This window comes from Scyliorhinus torazame, chromosome 9, assembly GCF_047496885.1.
Source record: "Scyliorhinus torazame isolate Kashiwa2021f chromosome 9, sScyTor2.1, whole genome shotgun sequence".
In the NCBI taxonomy this organism is placed as follows: domain Eukaryota; kingdom Metazoa; phylum Chordata; class Chondrichthyes; order Carcharhiniformes; family Scyliorhinidae; genus Scyliorhinus; species Scyliorhinus torazame.
This window is the reverse complement of record NC_092715.1, coordinates 146651120-146674558: the sequence shown is the minus strand read 5'-3', so window position 1 is coordinate 146674558 and position 23439 is coordinate 146651120. Positions and strand designations below refer to the sequence as shown.

The 23439-nt window shown below is 49.6% G+C and overlaps 1 long non-coding RNA gene across 1 annotated transcript; it reads right to left on the bottom strand.

The window, feature by feature from the left end:
* Window positions 1-696: 696 nt before the first annotated feature.
* Window positions 697-22373, bottom strand: LOC140429514 (uncharacterized). The gene is made up of 2 exons (XR_011949105.1): window positions 22297-22373; window positions 697-1801 (listed from the first exon to the last, which is right to left on the bottom strand). It is a non-coding gene; the product is annotated as an uncharacterized lncRNA (long non-coding RNA).
* Between the last annotated feature and the right edge of the window lie 1066 nt (window positions 22374-23439).

The following is a 23439-nucleotide window of genomic DNA, read 5'->3' as shown; positions in this document are numbered from 1 at the left end:
TCCATTAAGGTTTTGAAGGTGCCCTGCTATAATCTTCTAAACAATAGATATTAGCATTTCTCTATGGCAAATATTAAGCTAGCTGGCCTGTGTTTTCCTGCATTCCATCTCTCTCCTTTCTTGAATAGAAGAGTTCATACACTATTTTCTAATCTGATGAGACATTTACAGAATCTAATGGCTTTTCGAAAATTACAACCAATGTATCTACTGTCTCAGCAGCCACTTATTTTAAGATGCTAGGATGCAGGTCCTGGAGACTTGACAGCCTGTAGTTATAATAGTTTTATCTTCACCCTTTCCCTTGTGATTATTATTACTTTAAGCTCCCCTCTCCCTTACAACTCTTGATTTACAATTATTTCTGGGATGCTATTTGTGTCTTGTATAAAGAATCCTGCTTCTGATTCCATGAAATAGGCTTTATAGTCTTGAGTATATCAACAGCAAGTATTTGTTAACAACTATATGCAGTAGAGAGTAGAGGTATAGAGCTGACCCCATCCTAGGTCCATTTATATCCGCCCATTTCTAGACTGACTCTAGCTCAGGGTCCTATGCCTTCTTACATCACAGAGTGGGTGGTCCTGTACTCAGCCCCACATTAACCCTGCATGTTCCAGACCCTTAAGTCTTTATCCCATGGATATAGTTCATTTTCTTGACTTCAAGTTACATTGTTCAAAGTCTTGCACATTTACCTTATTGATACAACTTTAATGCTATTACAACATTATTGCTATTATAGTATTAACATTAACAACATTCTCACGAACCCATCTTCCCCTTCAAGTCCTTAAAGTAAATGTTCAGGCAATCTGGGGCCTTATATCCCTCCCGCATTGTTCGCTGTTCTGTTGGGACAGTGGTAGGTTCTGGTGGTTCTGGTTCCTGTTGTTGGCTTGGAGGTTGGACTGTCATTTGGATTTGGTTTTATCCATTTCTTCCACTGCTTGATGTTAACCCCCTTTGCTACATCTGGCTGGTTTGGCAATGCACAGTTGTGACTCTTGAGCTTTTCTTGCAGGGTGGACGACAATGCGATTTATCTGGGATTACCAAGAAGCTCAGCGAGGCTGAGAACGGGCGTTCCTTTGGTAAGAAGAAGATTGAGCAGCATGTTCACCTCTGCTTTTTGTTGTTGATGGTGCAAGATTGCTGTGAGGTTCCAGCATCCCTTGTGGTTCTGACATGCTGGCTGGAAGTTGACTTGTGTGATCAATGGTCCTTGAGTCTACCAAATGTACCATCATCGGAACAGCTCCTCAGACTGTTGATCCTTCTCTAGTACCACTTCCACCGAAGGTGCTATGGGATCCCATGGGCAGTAGGTTTGATCTGACCATTGGAGACTTTCCTGGACTTGGAATAATGATGGGCAAACTTGGTCCGCAAAAAGAAGAGAGATCGCAGGTGAAATCAGAGTCTGAATACTCTTTAGTGTTTGAGTAGTCAGGCCTGTGCTGTTTGAGCTGGCTAACATCAGCGGTGGTCTTTTTTTTAAAATTTAGAGTACCCAATTCATTTTTTCCAATTAAGGGGCAATTTAGCAGGGCCAATCCACCTACCCTGCACCAATCCACCTACCTTGCACATCTTTTAGGTTGTGGGGGAGAAACCCACGCAAACACGGGGAGAATGTTCAAACTCCGCACGGACAGTGACCCAGAGCCGGGATCGAACCTGGAACCTTGGCGCCTTGAGGCAGCAGGACTGCCCCACTGCGCCACCGTGCTGCCCTGACAGTGGTGGTCTTAATATCTTCTGCCATCTGGAGGAGATCTAGGGTGATACAGGGCCCCTGTTCAGAAGAGAGAAAGGGGACAGCGTATATCAGCACAAAGATCTGTTCATCGCCATATCTCAGTGTTATTAATGAGAACATAATATTAAAACAGCAACATCAGTCGAAACGCAGAAGAGTCATAACATTTCAATCAAATAAATTCAAATTTGAAGAAACTTTCAAAAAGCAAAATCAATATATACAGTTAGTGACCAAAATTACTGCTATTCTTAGGTTTCTTAACTTTACTTTGAATCCTGGTCCAAAGGAAATTGTTCATCTGTAATTATTGCTGGTGAAATTTTAATGACATTATTAGTTTGATCTAAATCAAGCACAATCCATGTTTACCACTATAATTTCTTATAGCAGGTTATGATGAACAGATGTAAATCTGACATTTTGATGCTTTTTTGTAGCATGTAACCACAGTTGTGGCCTATTGTATATAATCAAGACAGCTATCATTGATACATTTAAATATTGTCATTTAGGTCTATTTTTTCTACTCATTCAAATTAAGGTTGTCAGTGATATGGATGCAGCACTCTTCTGTTTTGCATCAGCATTCCGTGTCAGTACCAAGGACCTCTGGGTTAAACAGAGCCTACGAGAGTATGGACATGATTAAATGACTATATTGTGCATAAGTGAGAACTCGACGAGGCCGTTAAATCGCGGGAGAGGCCAAAACCAAGAACCGCGTCGGGCGGCGAACGGTTTGCGATCTAACCAGCCCGCTCCTGTAGGCGAAGTCAGGATCCTGCCGTAGCATGGCAAGAAACCAATAATCACCATTTAAGACCAATCTCCATACAATTAACAGGAGTGACCCCCTATCTAACGACCTCCCCAGCAAGTGGTCACGCGGGCACCAATTAATACTCCTTTTTTAAAATGTGAAGATGACGGAAGGGCTGCTGCGGGCACCCGAGCAGGTGAGTAGCCATCTTTACTCACAGGCAAAGAGCCGGGGGGGGCACTGGGGTTGCTGCCCCAGTGCTCAGAGGAGGGTGGGGAAGTCACCAGGCATTGGTGAGTGGGGGGGTGGCGACGGAGCTGGGGTGGGAGGTGGCCACCCATGGCCTGGGCTGGGTTTGGAGGGTGGGGAAGAAGATAGGTGTCTCAGCGTCCCACAGGTCTGCCATGCAAAACCCTGGACCATGTGGTCCTGTTCTGGGGGAAGCCCCAGCCACAGCCTGCCTGCCCCACCAACCACCCATAACTCCTATTGACCGTGGAGACCTCTGGCCACGTGACTGAAAACGATAGCTAATTTGGAATTGTAGTTAAGTGAGCACTTCACACCTCCCAAGTGGATCCTGTGGGTGGGCGTGCCATGTAGCATCCCAATCAGACCATGATGCATGGACACTGTGCCTCAACACTGTGGGAACCAACACCTAGGACACAGCGGCCAACATCCGAACACCCAGGGGTTGGGCCCCAGCACCAGGGGCAATTCCAAATCAGAGGGTGGGTGTGTGCATCGGGGAGGATACCAGCGCCCGGTCCAGGTAACGTTACGTGCGGGTGTCTAGGGTACAAGTTCTGGGGTCAGATGAGCAGCGGACAGAGATGTGTGGGCTGGGCGTGCCGGGTCAGGGTGAGATGGTGGGGGGGGGGGGGGGGGGGGGGGGGGGGAGAGATAGTGATGTGGGGACTGGAGGGTCCCAGGTTGGAAGACACCACTGGTTGTCTGCCGCACACCCTCCTCCAACTCCTTACAGATATTACACGCAATGGATGACACCTTGGACCCCACAGAAGTTGCCCTCATAGTGCTGCTGGCAGGCCAGCCGCCAGAAGCTGTAGGAGGCGGTGGCAGCAGCGTCAACAGAGGCTCGAGGCAACGGCCATGTGCAGGGCCCCGCCCCACACCCTGAGGACTCGGCTGCCCAACAAGCCAGGGCGGGACCCAGATGGGGAGGCCCACGCGGCCCAAGGTGTACAGGCGCCGCTGGTCTTTCGAACAGTTGATGGACAGCATGTGCCACAGGAGGCTCCTGCTCAACAAAGGGACGGTGCGGACCTGGCAACACGTGGAGGAGTAGGAAACCCGCTCCCGGTGGCCATCAAGGTCACCGCAGCCCTGGATGTCTACGCCCCAGGATCATACCAGGCTCAAGAGGGAGGTTGGGCAGCATCTCACAAGCTACAGCCCACAAATACATCCGTGGAGTCACAGATGCCCTGTTTACCCGGGCAGAAAACTATATAACTTTTCACATGGACCAGGTCCAACAAGATGCCCGGGCAGCAGGATTCTCCACCGGGATGCTCCAGTTCCAGGGGCGAACAGATCTGGAAGTGCCCCACATCAACAAGAAGGGGTTCCACTGCCTGAACATCCAGCTCATGTCTGACCACCACATGAGGATCGCGCATGTATGTGCACGCTTCCCAGGGAGTGTGCACGACAACTACATCCTGAGGCAGTCAGACATGCCTGGCCTCTTCGATGACCACCCCAGAATAGTCGGCTGGATTTAGGGGGATAAGGGGTGCCCACTGAGGATCTGAATAAGGGCGACGTACGGAGGCCGGTGACCGAAGCAGAGCCCTGGTACAACAAGGCGCATGTGGCAACCCGGTCTGTCATTGAGCAGTGCATCAAACACCTCAAAATGAGTTTCTGATGCAGTGACTGCTGTGGCCATGCAATGCAGTACACCTCCCAGAGGGTCGCCCGCTTTGTGGTGGTCTGCTGTGTCCTACACAACCTGGCACAAGAGCGGGGTGACGTGCTGGAGGTGGGGACAGAGGAACATATGACTACTCCGAGGAGGAGGGCAAGGAGGCGCTGGATCAAGAGAGCTGGAGGGCGAGCTCGGGCAGGATCCGCCGGACTACCCGTAGGATGGAGTGCAGGCTGGAGAGGTGAAGGTCCGGCAAGCCCGGAGAGCCAGAGAGGCCCTCATCCTCTCTCGCTTCACATAGGACGTGGCCTCGTCTATCATTCACCCTCTCTCCAACCCCTACCCTTCCTGCACACCCCATCCCTCTGCCTTCCCCCTCCCTGTTCAACATTCTCCCCACCCCCTACCCCCATTTCCCACCCTCCCAAGGTCTGTGTAACATTACTACAGTGTGCTGGGACTGTGTCGGCATTGTCAGCGGGTCACTGCCGAGGGCAGAGGGGTGATGATAATCTGCAGAGAGCGGAGTGCCGGTGCTCCTCATTCAATGCCATAGTCTGATCCCTGCCTGTCTGCTGAATGCTCGCTCACACCCATCACCTGCAAGTGATGTGCTGGGGGGAAGGGGGGTGGGGGGGTGGGGTGGGGAGAGGAGTCCAGGACCTCCATGTCCAGGGAGATGGGGCATGGGATTGGTGCTTGGCCTGCATAGCGGACGAAAATGCCAAGGCATCATATTGGTCGAGGTCAACAGATTTTAATCATTTACAGAAGTGTCCCCAACTGCCACTCTCCCGATTGTGCCACCCCACTCTCTCCACCCCTCCCAGACTCACCCACATCCCTTTTCCCCCCCCCAATGCATCCCCCCCCCCCCTTACCTCCTTCCCCTCCAGTACCCTCTCAGTGATCCTCGACATACTGCCCCTGGCCGGTGTCCCCTGGGGCTCTGGGGCTGGAGGCCCCGGCTCATTTGCAAGCCACACTATACTGGGTGCTGCCTGCCAGACGCACTGTTGTCAGGGGGATGAAACTCAGGGGAGCTGGTGGCTACCATCGCCACTCCATAGGATGGCTCTAAGTTGACACCCTGCACCCCCTGCACGCGGATGGAGCCCATAAGGCCCTGGGGTTCGCTTCAAGAGGCAGGGGCCGCTGATCGAGCCCCGACAGCCCAGCAGCATCTGTCTCTGCCAGTCTTGCAGATCCCCACTGTCTAAAGCACAGTGTTGATGTCCTCGGCGATGCTCCTCGGGACATGCTCGTGTGTCGCAGCAATGCACACCTGAGACTGGGACATGTCCCCCAGCAACCGGGAGATGCTCTGCAGCATGTTGGCTATGCCTGTCTGGGACTGGGACATGCTCCACTGCACGCCATCAAGGTCCAGCTGGTACTGGGTGAAGTGCCCTAGCGAGGCACTCAGCCATGGTCATCACCAACTGGGCCATGCCTTGATCACTTCCACTCATGCTGCTAACATCGTGTGCCAGGCTCTCCACTGTGTTCGCCACCCTAGCGGTGTTGGCCTCAGTGCCATGCAATGCCTGTGCCATCACCTGTGCCCGTAGCCCCTGGGACTCCTCCAACCGGCTATGGACCTGCTGGAGTGTTGCTGACGTCCCTCTCTGAATCTCATGGCCACACCCTATCACCTCCATCAGCTCTGGGTAAACCTATTCCAGAGGCTCAGCACCTGACTGGGGTCCAGCTGGGTCCTGGGATCGAGCAGACTTTCGACTGCTGTCTCGCCTGGGCGATCCTGCCTTCAACTGATGCGCAGCAGCAGCTTTGTGGTGTTCATCAGAATGTGCCCCAGAAGCCTGACCACTACTGCCACCCAACGTGATGTGTCTCTCTGTGCTGGTGGATGGTGGGATGATAGCTATGCCATGATAATGGTGGCAGTTTCGGATCTCTCCTCTGAAGTGTTCTCTTGGGGGGGCGGGGTGGCGCTGACGGCTGCACATCTGCGGGAGGATGGACATGTGGTCAGTGGGAGGGATGGGTCAATCTGTTTGGCATCAACAACTCACATTTGACAGGTCATCTGAGTGGGGGCTAATGAATCCTCACCTCTGCGCCATACGCCGACGTCTACGGTGGCCACTGATCTGTCCTCGGCCACTCCCATGACCTCATGGCCCGTTCCTCATAGAGGAGGGGGCTGAGGGAGATGAGCCATATGGGGGAGGGAATAGAATGGTTAGGGTGGCACTGCTGGACATGGCTGGCCGAGGCACGGAATGGTGCTGGGCAGAGGTGGTGCCAGGCGCATTCTCTTGGGTATATGGCGAGGGTCCATGCAAACTGACCAGAGCGGCCCGGTGGAGGTTGGTGATCTTCTTGCGGCACTGGGTGCCAGTCCTCCTGGTCACGATCCCCAAGCTGATGTCCGCTGCCACTTCCTCCCATGGGGGAACAGACATCCCATCTGGCCTTGACCACTTAGGGTAGTCTGTCCAGGTCTGCATCCCCGAATCGTGGGGCTGGTGATCTCGGCATCATGGCTGCGAGCTGAGTGGGGTTGGCTGTGCAGGATCGGTTTAAGTGCTGCCCTCACTTGTTAGCAGGGGTCTGGTAAGCCTGGTCCGGGCAAATCAGCCGGCGGGACCACGATTTGCGACGAGAAACCCTTGGGGCTTCGTTAACTGGACCAATTAAAGGTTTATCGTGGTAACGTCCTCGCCAGGCTGAGCATTGGGAAATTCCCGTGAACCAGAACACTTAGAAACCTTTCCATTAAATTGTGCCATATACCCTTCCCCTACCCTGCTTCAACAATGGGGGGTCTTTAATGTTCAGCATGGAGTTTTCTACTTGTTCAATTAATAAGCCTGAAGCAATAATCCCTAAGGCCACTCTGAATGAGGTGGATAACTTAGAAGTTGACATTGACAGTGTTACCAGCTGGTACTCAGTCTGCTCACTGATGCTCAGTTTGGGTTCCACCAGGGCTGCTCGACTCCTGACCTTGTTGCAACCTTGGTCCAAACACAAACAAAAGAGATGAATTCCAGAGATGAGGTGAGAGTAACCGCCCTTGATGTCAAGGCAGAATTTGACCAAGTGTGGTTCAAGGAATCAGAGTAAAATTGCAACCAATAGGAATCAAGGGGAAAACTCTCCACTCGTTTGCATCATACCGAACACAAAGGAAGCTGATCTTGGTTGTTTGAGGCCAGTCATCTTTATCCCAAGATATTACTGAAGGAGCTCCTCGGAGTAGTTTCCTTGGTCCATCCATTTTTAGCTGTTTCATCAATAACCTTCCCTCCATCATAAATTTAGAAATAGGGACGTTCGTGGAAAAGTGCATTATGTTCAATACCAATCATGACTCCTCAGATACTTTGGCAGTCTATGTACTTATTTGGCAGGCAGCACACAATTGTGCCATGCAATGACCATCTCCAACAAGAGAGAATCTAACCATTTCCTCCTGACATTCAAAAGCATTATAATTCCCTACTATCAGCATCTTTTGGCCTACCATTGACCAGAAATTGAACTGGACCCATTAAAATAAAACTGTAGCGACAAAAAGCAGGATAGAGGCTGGGAATTTCATGGCGAGTAACTCATTTTATGACTCCTCAAAGCTTGTCCATCCTCTACAAGGTACAAATCAAGACAATGATTAAATACTCTCCACTTGTCTGGATGAGTACACCTCCAACAACACTCGAGGTCACCATCCAGGATAAAGCAGCCTGCTTGACCAGCCCCCATCCACCATCTTAAATCCACCACCTTTCATAGCCAATGCACAGTGGCAGCAATGTGTACACAAACCCACGGCCTCTGCCACCTAGAAGAGCAAGGCCAACACAGGTATGAGAACATCACCAGCTGCAAATCCCCTTCCAAGCCATACTCAATCTCCTCTACGACAAGGAAAACAACCCCAGTCTATCCAATCTCTCTTCATAATGAAAACCCTCCAGCCCAGGCAACATCCTAGTAAATCTCCTCTGCACCCTTTCCAGTGCTATCACATCCCTCCTATAATTTAGTTTCCACAACTGCGCACAATACGCTAGCTTTGGCCTAACCAACGTTTTATACAGTTCCAGCATAACCTTCCTGCTCTTAAACTCTATGCCTCGGCTAATAAAGGCAAGTACAACTTCTTAACCACTTTATCCACCTGCCCTGCTAACTTAAGGTAGCAGTGGACATGCACACCAAGATTCCCCTGATCCCCAGTGCTTCCCAGGGTCTTGCCGTTCATCATGTGTTCCCTTGCCTTGTTTGTCCTGCCCTAGTACATCACCTCACACTTTTTAATAATCTTTTATTGTCACAAGTGTGAAGTTACTGTGAAAAGCCCCTAGTCGCCAGGTTCTTTTCCGGATTGAAATCCATTCCCCACTGATGAACACATCTGCCAGCCTGTCTGTATCTTCCTGTAATCAAAGGCTATTGTCCTCTCTATTTAGCACCCCATCAATATTCATATCATCTGCAAATTTACTAATTAACCCCCATACATTCAAGTTTAAATTATTTATATAAATTACAAAGAGAAAGGGTTCAACACTGATCCCTGCGGGACCTCACTGGGCACAGGCTTTCAGTCAAAGAAACATTCCACGACCATCACCCTCTGCTTCCTGCCGTCCAGCCAATTCTGGATCTAATTTGCAAATTTCCTTGGATCCCATGGGCTCTTACCTTTGCTATGAATCTCCCATGTGGGACCTTATCAAAAGCCTTGCTGAAGTCCAAATAGACTGCGTCAAATGCATTGCCCTCATCTACACACCTGGTCACCTCTTTGAAAAATTCAATCAAGTTGGTCAGACTTGACCTAACCTTAACAAAACCATGCAGACTGTTCTTGATTAATCCCGGTCTCTCCAAATGCAGATTCATTCTGTCTCTCAGAATTGCTTCCAATAGGGGCTGCACAGTGGCGCAGTGGTTAGCACTGCTGCCTCACGGCACCGAGGAACCGAGTTCGATCCCGGCCCCGGGTCACTGTCCGTGTAGAGTTTGCAAATTCTTCCCGTGTCTGCATGGGTTTTACCCCCACAACCCAAAGATGTGCAGGGTAGGTGGATTGGCCACGCTAAATTGCCCCTTAATTGGGGAAAAAACCTTAAAAGAAACAAACAATTAAAAAAAAATTAATTGGGGTGCTTCCAATAGTTTCCCCACCACTGAGGTTAGACTGACTCGCCTGTAGTTTCCTGGTTCATCCTTGCCTCCCTTCTTGAATAATGGTACCACACTGGCTATCCTCCAGTCCTCTGGCATGTTTCCTGTGGCCAGAGAGAAATTGAAAATTATTGCCAGTGCCTCTGCTAATTCCTCCCTTGCCTCTCTCAACAGGCTGGGATCCACTTCAGCTGGCACTGGAGATTTTAAGACTGCCAGACCATTCAGAACCTCCTCTCTGTCTATGTTAATTTCTTTAATTTTATCACAATCCTTCTCCCTGATTTCTATATCCACACCGCCCCTCCCACTAGTGAACACCAACACAATGTATTCATTTCGAACCCTACCTACATCCTCCAGCTCCACAAACAAATTACCACTGTGATCCTTAATGGGCCCTACTCTTTCCCCAGATATCCTTTTACCCTTATTGTAAAATAACTTATTTTACTTGCCAGTATCCTTTCATGTCCTCTTTTTGCTCTACTAATTTTCTTTTTAAGGAACCTCTTGCATATTTTATACACCTCTAGGCTTTCTGCTGTTTCAAGCCCTTGATATCTGACATGGGACTCCCTTTTTATCTTCATCCAATGCTGCATATATCCCTCTATATCCAGGGTTCACCGAAACCGTTGGTCCCACCCGTTTTCTTTATTGGAACATGTTGGCTCTGAACTCTCTCTTATTTCCTTCTTGAACGTGTCCCACTGTTCTGAGACAGATTTATCTAAAAAGTGTCTGCTCCCAGTGCACTCTGGCCAAATGATATCTGATCATATTAAAATTGGCCTTCCCCCAGTTTAGAACTTTGATTGCTGGCCCATCCTTGTCCTTTTCCATAACAATTTTGAATCTAACGGAGTTTATGATCACTGTCTGCAAAATGCTCCCCCACTGATACTTCGACCACTTGTCTGGCTTTGTTACCTAAAATCAAGTCTAGGACCGTCCCTTTCTTGTAGGATCTTCTACATATAGGCTTAAAATGTTCTCCTAGACTCATTTTAAGAATTTTGCTCCCTCTAAATCTTTCGCACTACGACTGCCGCAGTTAACATTGGGGTAGTTCAAATCCCTCACGATCCTGTTACTTTTACACTTCTCTGAAATTTGCTTATTCATCTGCTCTTCTATTTCTCTCGGACTGTTAGGGGCCAATAGAACACTCTCAGCAATGTGATTGCTCCTCTTTGGTTTTTACTTTTTACCCAGAAGACTTCATTTGAAGACCCTTCGAAGATGTCCCCTTGCTGGTGTAATTGATTTCCTGATCAAAATTGCGACACCGTTCCTCATTTACCTCTTTCCCTGTCTCACCGGGAGATGCTATATTTTGGAATATTGAGCTGCCAATGTTGCCCCTCTCTCAACAATGTCTCACCAACAGCACTAGTGTCATGTGAGGGTGCCTTTAAGAAATGAATGTTTAAGCAATGTACCTTTAAGAAATGGAGCTGCTCATATTACTGAAGTGACGTCAGAGGATGGGGGGAGCTGAGCTGAGCTCACTTCTGCTTTTGGTTTCAGTTTGAGGAGAAAGCTGGGGGTGTCTGTGTGTTTTGAAAAGAGTTGCAGGAAGAAAAGCACAGAGCTGGTCTGTGGATGTCTGCAAATCCAAAGACTATAAGTATATTGAATGTAACCTCATATCTGTTGTTAAAGGTGAAGTCTTTTGGAGGTTTGAAGGAACATTTTGAGGGATTATTTAGTGTTGTATTATTTTTGGGGTTATCTTTGAAGTAATGGGTGTTAAGAGATCCAATTAAAAGGTTAATTTGAGTTCATGGAATAAACATTGTTTTGTTTTAAAAACCACGTGTCCATAATTGTAATACCACACCTGGAGAACAAGCCGTGTGCTTCAAAAGCAACAATCCATTAAAGGAGGAGATTGGTTGAACTCCATGATACACTTTGGGGTTCTGAAAACACCTCGCCCATAACAATTGGGGGCTCGGGGGATAAAAGTTGATCTATTGGATTGGCTGTCGTGAACTTAAAGACAGTGAAGGTTTGTTGCTTTTCCGGTGTGGTGTTTTAGTTTAAGTGGGGCGAGTGTTGTGAACAATGGCTCTTTAGGGGGCTTAGAAGTTTTTGGGGGTGGACACGGTAACAGGTGATACCTTACGGACAGAGACAAAAAAACAGACTGTTAGGTTTGGCAAAAGCATTGTAGGTAACACTGCCTAGCAAAATACGAAAAGATGAGGTACTTAACGCGGTATCTGCACATTTACGTTTGCCTGTGATACATTCTGACTCATTAGATATGGCAAAGCTCCAGTGGCAGGTTAAGCAATTTGAACATGAAAAAGAATTAAAGCAACTTGAACATGAAAAAGAATTAAAGTGGCTTGAATATGCAATGAAAGAAAAAGAAGGAGATAGAGATACAGAGGAGAAAGAAAAGGAGAGAGAAGAAACAGAGAAAGAGATAGAGAGGAAAGGGAAAAAGAGAGACAGTTTGAACTTCGAAAAATTGCTCCGAAACATGAAAATCAGTTAAAATTGGCAGACGCAAAGGGACACATACAGTTGGAGGAGATGGATGAGGATAATGAGACAGAGCCTCATAGTCGAAGACGTGGTGGGGATCTATTTAAATATGTCCAAGCATTGCCAAGGTTTGACGAGAAGGAGGTAGAAGCCTTTATTATTTCATTCGAGAAGGTAGCTAAACAAATGCAATGGCCACAGGACATGTGGGTATTAATGATTCAAACAAAGCTGGTAGGTAGGGCTAGTGAAGTATTTGCATCACGACCGGAGGAGGTATCTGGAACATATGAGGAGGTGAAGAAATCCATCTTAAGTGCATATGAGCTAGTACCTGAAGCTTACAGACAAAGGTTTAGAAATTTAAGGAAATAATTTGGTCAAACATACATGGAGTTTGAAAGGCTCAAACAGAGTAATTTTGATAGGTGGATAAGGGCTTTGAAAATAGACAAAATGTATGAAGCTCTCAGAGAAATTATACTTTTGGAGGAGTTTAAAAATTCAATTCCTGATGTAGTGAGAACTCATGTGGAAGAACAGAGGGTTAAATCTGCGAGATTAGCAGCAGAAATGGCAGATGATTACGAATTAGTTCATAAATCAAAGATTGGTTTCCAACATCAGTTTCAGCCGGTGAGGGATAGAAACCGGGGACGAGAAATACTCAAGTGGTAAAGGTAAAGGTGATCTGATGGGAGACAATAAAGAGAGTGTACCTCAGATTAAAAAAGAAATCCAAGAGGGTGGAAAAGAAATGACAAGTTTCAAATGTTTTCACTGTAATAAACTAGGCCATGTAAAGTCACAGTGTTGGTGGTTGAAGAAAAGCACTGGGAAGGCTGATGTGGTAAAACAGGATAAGACAGTGGGATTTGTTAGTGTGGTAAAGGAAAGCCCAAAGGAAGCGAAGGAGGTGCAAACGATTGTACAGCCTGTTCAAGAAGTAATTGTGAAGAAGGTGCCAGATGTCTTGAAATAATTTACTTGTGTGGGTAAAGTTTACTCATGTGTATCAGGAGGAGCAGGTAAAGAAGCCACAATTTTAAGAGATACAGGGGCGAGTCAATCTTTAATGGTAAGAGATGAGGAATTATGTAATTTGGGAAGAATGTTGCCAGAAAAGTTAGTGATATGTGGAATTCAGGGTGAGAGGAGTAGCATTCCATTATATAAGGTAAGGTTGGAAAGTTCAGTGAAGAGTGGTGAAGTGGTAGTAGGAGTAATAGATAAACTATCTTGTCCAGGAATACAGTTTATCTTGGGTAATGATATAACTGGATAGCAGGTGGGAGTGATGCCTACTGCGGTTGATAAGCCAATGGAAAATCAGACAACTGAAGGGTTGAAGGACGAATATCCTGGGATTTTTCCGGATTGTGTAGTAACAAGGTCGCAAAGTCACAGGTTAAGACAAGAGGAGAAATCAAAGAGTGAAAATGAAGTTGAAGTGCAATTATCAGAAACGATTTTTGATCAGATGGTTGAAAAAGAACAAGAACAGGTGGAGGATGTGGCGGATATTTTTAGCTCAGGAAAATTGGCGGAGTTACAACAGAAAGATGTCAAAATAAAACGGATATATGAGAAAGCATATCCGGAAGAGGAATCTGAGAGTATACCAGAGTGTTATTACCGTAAAAGTGATGTCTTGATGAGAAAATGGAGACCTGTACATTTGCAGGCGGATGAAAAGTGGGCAGAAGATCATCAAGTAGTATTGCCGGTAGGGTATAGAAAGGAAGTGTTGCGAGTTGCACATGAGGTACCAGTGGGAGGTCATTTGGGAATAAGGAAAACTCAAGCTAAAATCCAGAAACATTTTTATTGGCCTGGACTACATAAAGATGTAGTTAAATTTTGTCAATCATGTCACACATGTCAAGTGATAGGGAAACCTCAAGCAGTGATAAAACCAGCACCCTAATACCCATTCCAGCATCTGAGGAACCCTTTACGAGGGTCCAAATTGATTGTGTAGGACCGCTTTCTAAAACAAAAAGTGGGAATCAATATCTTTTGACTATAATGGATGAGTCTACTCGGTTTCCAGAGGCCATTCCAGTACGTAATATTACAGCAGCAGGATTGTGGAGGAGTTACTTCAATTATTTACTAGATATGGACTACTCACAGAAATTCAATCGGATCAAGGATCGAATTTTACTTCAAAGTTATTCAAAGAAGTTATGGATAGCTTAGGAATAAAACAATTTAAATCAACTGCGTACCATCCAGAATCGCAGGGAGCGTTAGAAAGGTGGCATCAGACATTAAAGACAACGTTGAGGGCGTATTGTCAAGATTATCCAGAGGATTGGGATAAAAGAATCCCATTCGTATTGTTTGCAATTAGGGATGCACCTAATGAGTCTACCAAATTTAGTCCTTTTGAACTAATTTTGGTCATGAGGTGAGAGCACCACTTAAATTGATTAACGAAAAATTAGTGGGTGAGAAATCGGAAATTACACTATTGGATTACGTGTCAAATTTTAGGGAACGATTAAATAGAGCAGGTGAATTGGCTAGACAACATTTGAAAGTTGCACAAAATATGATGAAACGGGTAGCGGACAAGAAATCCAGTTTGTAGTTTTGCCAGTGGGGATAAAGTTTTAGTGTTGTTACCAGTGATAGGTGAGCCTTTAAAAGCTAAGTTTTGTGGACTGTATCAGATTGAAAGGAAATTAAGTGAAGTGAATGTGGTAAAAACACCAGATAGAAGGAAGATTCACCGAGTGTGTCATGCGAATATGCTTAAAAGGTACTTTGAAAGGGAAGGAAAGAAAAAGGAGGTTTTAATGATTCTAACTCAAAGTGACGAACCAAATCCAGATGACTGCGAATTTGACATACCTCAAATTAAATTGGAAAATGAGGATGTTCTTAAAAATTGGGATGAATTGTTAAGTTACCTTCCAGAGGAAAAACAAACTGACCTGAAAGAGTTATTGATATCACATGGGCACGTTTGTAGAGATAAATTGGGAAGTACTAAAATGGCTATACATGATGTAGATGTGGGAAATGCTGTTCCTATCAAACAACATCCATATAGACTTAACCCTTTAAAATTGCACAGTACGAAGTCTTACAACACCAGGTTAAAGTCCAACAGGTTTGTTTCGATGTCACTAGCTTTCGGAGCGCTGCTCCTTCCTCAGGTGAATGAAGAGGTCTGTTCCAGAAACACATATATAGACAAATTCAAAGATGCCAAACAATGCTAGGAATGCGAGCATTAGCAGGTGATTAAATCTTTACAGATCCAGAGATGGGGTAACCCCAGGTTAAAGAGGTGTGAATTGTCTCAAGCCAGGACAGTTGGTAGGATTTCGCAGGCCAGATGGTGGGGGATGAATGCAATGTGACATGAATCCCAGGTCCCGGTTGAGGCCGCACTCATGTGTGCGGAACTTGGCTATAAGTTTCTGCTCGGCGATTCTGCGTTGTGTATCTGTAGAAGCTCGTTGGATTCTCCTTTGCATTATTTGCCAAAGCAATTTCATGTCCCCTTTTTGCCCTCCTGATTTCCCTCTTAACTCTATTTCGACAATCTCTATACTCTTCAAGGGATCCACTTAATCCCAATTGTTTATGTACGTCATATGCCTCCTTCTTCTTTTTGACCAGAGTCTCAATATCTCGAGTCATCCAGGGTTCCCTACTTCTACCAGCCTTGCCCTTCACTCTAAAGGGAATGTGCTTACCCTGAACCCAGGTTAACACATTTTTAAAAGCCTCCCATTTACCAGCTGTCCCTTTGCCTGCCAACAGTCTCCCCCAATCTACCTCTGAAAGTTCCTGTCTGATACCATCAAAATTGGCCTTGCCCCAATTAAGAACTTGATTTTATGTTTGTGGTTTGTTCTCCGTGTTATTAAAGACACCCTCGGTAAAACCTTTGAGAAAGTGAACAGGTTGAAAGTGTCTGAGGTTTCACTGATACAACTCTTAGCTACCCTATGATATGGCCTGGGAAACCAGTCAATTCACAAGCAATTAGGAATGGCACCAAATGCTGGCAGTGCCAGCGAATCCCACATCCAAATGCTGGCAGTGCCAGCGAATCCCATATCCAAATGCTGGCAGTGCCAGCGAATCCCACCTCCAAATGCTGGCATTGCCAGAGAATCCCACATCCAAATGCTGGCAGTGCCAGCGAATCCCACATCCAAATGCTGGCATTGCCAGCGAATCCCACATCCAAATGCTGGCAGTGCCAGCGAATCCCACATCCAAATGCTGGCAGTGCCAGCGAATCCCACATTCAAATGCTGGCAGTGCCAGCGAATCCCACATCCAAATGCTGGCATTGCCAGCGAATCCCACATCCAAATGCTGGCATTGCCAGCGAATCCCACATCCAAATGCTGGCATTGCCAGCGAATCCCACATCCAAATGCTGACAGTGCCAGCGAATCCCACATCCAAATGCTGACAGTGCCAGCGAATCCCACATCCAAATGCTGGCAGTGCCAGCGAATCCCACATCCAAATGCTGGCAGTGCCAGCGAATCCCACATCCAAATGCTGGCAGTGCCAGCGAATCCCACATCCAAATGCTGGCAGTGCCAGCGAATCCCACATCCAAATGCTGGCATTGCCAGCGAATCCCACATCCAAATGCTGGCATTGCCAGCGAATCCCACATCCAAATGCTGGCAGTGCCAGCGAATCCCACATCCAAATGCTGGCATTGCCAGCGAATCCCACATCCAAATGCTGGCAGTGTCAGCGAATCCACATCCAAATGCTGGCAGTGCCAGCGAATCCCACATCCCATGAATGAATAATAAAACAACAGGTGGCAAGGGATCAGATGCAACAGTAAATAGAAAATGTACAACGAATAATTCAAGAAGAAGAATGAAATACATCGATATGACTTGCTAAATTGCTGCGTGCTATTTGCGAGGTGAGATTTTCTTACCTTTGTTCACTCATTTAAGTTTAGATTATTGGAGATAATACTGTTTCAACTAAGTTTTATCCCAGATGCTCCAAGCACCTCAGTCATGCTCATGAAAACCTTCACAAGTCGCATCAATTTTAAAGTGACCTTTGTATTGAATAGAGAAAATATTTAGAGGCTCTATAAAAAATGAAATCTCTTGGCATACTTAGCAAAAGAATGGCGCTGGTTTAGCACAGTCTTGGGGCTGGTTCAGCACAGTCTTGGGGCTGGTTCAGCACAGTGGGCTAAACAGCTGGCTTGTAATGCAGAACAAGGCCAGCAGCGCGGGTTCAATTCCCACACCGGCCTCCCCGAACAGGTGCCGGAATGTGGCGACTAGGGGCTTTTCACAGTAACTTCATTGAAGCCGACTCATGACAATAAGCAATTATTATTATTATTAATAAAACCTAATCCAACATGAAATGAGGGATATGGGGCGGGATTCTCCATCGGCCGAGGCTGAAATCAGGAAAGATGATTGGGTGGAGAATCGGTCTTGAAACCGAAATCGGGGCGGGTGCCGATTTCATGCCAAATCGCAATTCTCCGCTGTCTCAACAACCGCATTAATGCGTTCCACTCCGCAAGTACAGTAAACGCCGTTTGCATATAATTAGCGGGCCTGACCTGGTATTCTCCAGGGCCTCTGCGATTCTCCACCTCCACTGGAGAAAATTCACGATGGCGAGGTTCCCTTGTGCCGTGGCTGAGGTAGGACATGGAGAAGCGCGATAGTGGACTACCAGTCCTGACACTGGTTGGGCTGGCTGCGGGGGGATCATTGTGTGTGGGGTGGGAGGGTCCGTAGACCCAGGGTCCAGACACGGACCACCATTGCCACAGCCTGCAAGGCAGCCATCTTGCTACGCATCACACTAACCATCTACCGTGGCCTGGTAGATGGTTAGTGTGATGCGTAGCAAGATGGCTGCCTTGCAGGCTATGGCAATGGCGGTCCGTGTCTGGTTCTGCAGAGTGCCACCAGCCATATGCGTGCCCCCACCCCACCACCCCCCCGCACACGAGCCACCACCCTCCATCACTCCTGCACCTGAACTTCCACCTCTGCACCCCGCCCTCGGCGATACCCTCCCCCAACCGGCCACCTACCACCGGTGAGGCATCACGCAGTCCTCCCAAGGACAACGCTTACAATAGCTCCTACAAGGGGACGCCGGATGGGGGTTGTGGAGCGTACCACTGGAAGGGGCCTGCCAGCCGACGGGACCCCTGGCAGCACGGATGGGCGCCGGTGCCAGACACCGATGGGGCCAGGAGTGCAGAGATGGGGGGGGGGGGGGGATACATGAGGGGGTAGCATCTGCAGTGCCAATCGAGGCCACCATGTAGCCCATTGGTCATGGTTGGGCACGGGGGTACGCACCATGCTAACATGTCGGTTGTACAAGCTGGCGCTGCTCATGGAGGAGGAAGCTGCAGCAGTGAAGCCTGCCCCAGAGGAACTGGAGGAAGCCGCTGATGATGGAGAGCCGGCAGCCCAACAAGATGAGGTTCAACGGAGGCACCACATGAGGTTTCGTGTGTACGGCGGAGCCTGTCATTTGAGGACAAAGACCGGGCATGCCATCGAAGATTCTGGCTGAGTAGAGGGACAGGGCGATATACCTGCCAAATCATGGCGCACCTGGCACAGTGGGGGAATGGGAGACGACACCCGCTCCTGGTGGCTGTCAAGGTGACGGTCGCCCTGAACGTCTATGGCACGGGGGCCTTCCAGGCACTAAGTGGGGACCGGTCTGGGATCTCACAAAGCTTGGTGCACAGGTGCATCAGAGAGGCCCTATATACCCAGTCGGCACAATACATCCATTTCAATGTGAACTGAGCCCACCAGGACCCTGGGTAGGCGGTTTCGCTGCCATCGCCGAGATGCCCCAGGTCCAGGGGGTGAATGCCAGGATGCATGTCACCCTACGAGCATTCGCAGATGACCGGTCAATCTTCACTAACCGAAAGGGGTTCCACTCGATGAACGTGCAGCTGATATGTGACCATCAGATGAGCCTCATGCACATCTACACCCGTTACCCAGGCAGTGTGCACGATGCCTGCACCCGTTACCCAGGCAGTGTGAACGATGCCTGCACCCGTTACCCAGGCAGTGTGCACGATGCCTGCACCCATTACCCAGGCAGTGTGCACGATGCCTGCACCCGTTACCCAGGCAGTGTGCATGATGCCTGCACCCGTTACCCAGGCAGTGTGCACGATGCCTGCACCCGTTACCCTGGCAGTGTGCACGATGCCTGCACCCGTTACCCAGGCAGTGTGCACGATGCCTGCACCCGTTACCCAGGCAGTGTGCACGATGCCTGCACCCGTTACCCAGGCAGTGTGCACGATGCCTGCACCCATTACCCAGGCAGTGTGCACGATGCCTGCACCCATTACCCAGGCAGTGTGCACGATGCCTGCACCCGTTACCCAGGCAGTCTGCACGATGCCTTCCTCCTGGCACACTCGCTGGTTCCTGGCCTCATCGAGTCGCACACCCAGGTGGGGGGGGGTTGGCTCCTGGCTGACAGGGTTACCCACTGCGGTATTGGCCACCACCCCACCTGCAACCTCCTCCGTGATTCCTACCTGCCTCAAGAAGGGGTGCGGGCACTGGGTTGGCAGTAATAGCAGGTCTGGTCCATGGGATGGAGGATGATGACAATCCGGTCTGCAATGAGCTCTGGTGCTCCGCATCATTTGACAACGTCTGACTCCTGCCCACGATAGCACTTCCCAACGTCTACCTGGGCGATCCCTGCAAGCGAGCTAGCCATTCCATCACATGGTCGCATTGGATCCCTGGGGTGGTGGTGGGAAACTGGAGCGGTGAGCGCTGGTTGAACCGCGGTCCCTGGGTCAAGCCCACCCCCAACATCTGCCCATCCACCCTCCCCTACTTGCATCCCCTCTGCAGCCAGCCCAGTCCAGCCCACCCCTCACACCCTTCTGACAGTGCAGAGGCAGGTTGTAACATTGTGCACTGGTGTTTAGTGAAAACATATATGCAGGTTACTGCCCCGCCCCTATCGCTAAACTGTGCCCTGCACCCATGCCAACTTAACTGGTTTCTAACTTTCTGGTCTTACGGGCACCAACGCTACGTGTCAATGGATCCCCAGATGGTACATCAGGACATGAGGCAGCCTGCTGTGATTCCCATCCTATAACCTGAGTCCCCTTTGGCGGCAGTCTTCTGGGGCGACCGGACCTGGAGAGGACTGGCTGCTGTTTGCGTGTCCCAAGTGGCGCAGTGCCGCCCCATTCTGCACGCTGTCCACGTGATTTGGCGGGGGGGGGGGGGGGGGGGGGGGGTCCGAGGTGTTCTGAAACCTCCCCTGCCGGAGTCACCGGCACAGGCCCCATCACCTCCTCCTCCCTCGGGGTGCCCAATGGCCCCCAGGGTACTCGATGGGACATGGGTGCGAGCGGAGCTAAGCCCTGAGGCTCCCCCGCCACCTGGCACTACAGTCCTGGAGGCCTGCTGCCGTCTTGACCCAGAGTCTGCATACTTGCAGCGATGGAGTACAGGGAGTGGTCCACCTCCCTCTGGGACAGCGGCACAAATCGCTGCGACTGTACCAGCACCTTCTGGGTCTGTTCCACATCTACCAGTGACTGCGCCATCTCCTTCTGGAACTGGGCCACCTCCTCGGTGTCTGCACCACGTCGGCCACTTACGCTCCCAGCCATCACCCGTTGTGACTGGGCCATGCTCAGGAGCATAGCTGCAATGTCCAGGTGACTCTGGCACATGGAGGGTGACACAAGTGCCATGGGGAACCGCAAATCAGTGGTGCCAGTTTTGCTGTTGTAGAACTCCACAAATCCTGCCCCGGCGTCAACACTTAGGGCGGGTTTCTCCGATTGCTCCTGACTTCCCGACGGCGTGGGACACGTGACCTCTCACTTTTTGTAAACCTGGCTTGGCGGCTGCGGACTGTGTCCAGCGGCGCCACAGTCGAGGGGGGGGGGGGGGGGGGGGGGGGGGGGAGTGAGAGCCGTTCTGCTGGCAGGGGGGGGGGGGGGCATCGGCGGAGGCTGGGGTGGCGAGGGGGGCTACAGGGGAGCGGTTTTTAGCAGGCCGGGTCCGCGCGGGGCCGACGCCATGTTGTACGGCGTGGCCGCCACAGGACCCGGCCATTCTTTTTACATAGATTACATAGAACATACAGTGCAGAAGGAGGCCATTCGGCCCATCGAGTCTGCACCGACCCACATTAATCCCTCACTTCCAACTTATCCCCGCAACCCAATAACCCCTCCCAACCCTTATGGACACTACGGGTAATTTAGCATGGCCAATCCACCTAACCTGCACGTCTTTGGACTGTGGGAGGAAACCGGAGCACCCGGAGGAAACCCACGCGGACACGGGGAGAACGTGCAAACTCCGCACAGACAGTGACCCAGCGGGGAATCGAACCTGGGACCCTGGCGCTGTGAAGCCACAGTGCTAATCACTTGTGCTACCGTGCTGCCCAATCTGTGTCCATATTGGCAGGTAAAGCCGGGGGCTTTATGTGGCGCGGCTGCTAGCCCCCCACCGGGTGGAGCATCAGTACAGGGGCGGCATTGACGTTTTGGTCGTAAGACCAGATGGATCCTGCGTACATAGCCGCAGAATCGGAGAATCCAGCCCTCAGTCTCAGGAAAGGAGAATCCGGCCGCTGGACTAGGTTCAAACTCTGGTGCATTGTCAATTGACTGGGCTAGCTCCACAAACACTAAATTGATCTTAGTAGCCCAGGTTAGTGGGGGGATAAAATAAACTGGGGTTCTCACGTACATCATCCAGTGAGGCTTCCCCCTGAAGTTTGGCAGGCTCACATTAGGGTGAGAAAAAGATCAGGCTAGTTTGTGATAGAATCATAGAATCCCTACATGCAGAAGGAGGCCATTGAGTCCACACCGACGCTCTGAGTGAGCATGCCACTCAAGCCCACTCCCCCCGCCCTATTCCCGTAACCCCATAACCCTACTTACCCTGCACATCTTTGGACACTAAGCGGAAATTTCTTTGGCATTGCTAATCCACCAAACCTGTGCATATTTGGACTATGTGAGGAAACTGGAGCACCCGGAGGAAACACACGCAGACAGGGAGAAAATATGCAAACTCCAGAAAGACAATCACCCGAGGTTGGAGTTGAACCCACGTCCCTGGCACTGTGCCACCATGCCACCCTAAAAAGCTCTTGATGCCCCCTCTAACATACCAATATTACCTGGGCTGGTCATCTGGCTAGGAGTTGACAGCTCTCAAGAACTGCTTCCCTCTTCAACAGCAAAGGAAAATAACAAACACAACACTGAATTACAAATAATAAACCAGGAAACGAAATGGTACCTCTTACTCCTCTACACAGTGCACATCTGCCATCTACTGGCGAGAACACAGACTTGCTCAAAACTGCTCCTTGCCGTTGAATGCAATTTTTCTATTTGCTGGAGAATCAAAAGCTGAAACACTCATTGTAGCCGAGGTTAAAAGTCCAGTTTCAGGTTTCAAGAGTTTAATTTCTAAGACTTAAATATCTGGAAACCCAAAGGGGCAATGTCAACCTTGCCCACATGACGGAAACCAGAGGGCAGGCAGTTCAAATCACCAGGGAACTTACACACTGGCATCCGTTGTCACTCTGGGCAGGATTCTCCGAGCCTCCGTGCCAAAATCACGAATGGTGTGGGGGTGGAGAATGGGCGTCGACACCAAAATCCGGCGTGACGGCGCTCCCGCGATTCTCCAGTCCCCAGAGAATCGCTGCGAATCGCGCACGCACAGTCTACGTGGGGCGGGGTAGTGGGCCATAGACAGAGGGCCCCTCGGCGATTTACCAAGAGTAACTGGCCGAGTTCCCGACGGCATGGTTCTCTCATGGTCCCACCCGCCAGGAACTCAGCATGGTGTCTGCAGACTCAGTCCATGGCCGTCATGTTGTGGGGCTCCTTCACCGGGGGGGGGGGGCTCACAGATGGCCGGGCTATCGATCGGGGCCCACCGATCCGCGGGCGCGCGCGATCTCGGGGGTCCCTATCTTCTTGGTGCCAGTGTGGGTCTGCCATGTTGCGCAGGCGGCTGACACAGGCCGCTGTGGTGCGCATGCGCGGACCCCCAACCAGAAGTGCGGAGCCCCATATCGGCAGCAGGAGCTGCGAGGACAATTCCCGGGCCCTGCTAGCCCCCTCCAGGTAGGAGAATCGGGTTTCATGCTGGAGTGGGGACATAGGCCCATTATTGGAGAATCCCGCCCCCTATTTTTATTTTAAAATGGTTTTCTCCAATTAAGGGGCAATTTAGTGTGGCCAATCCACCTACCCTGTGTCATGATATTCCGATAAACATATCATGGTGCAAACACACATACACA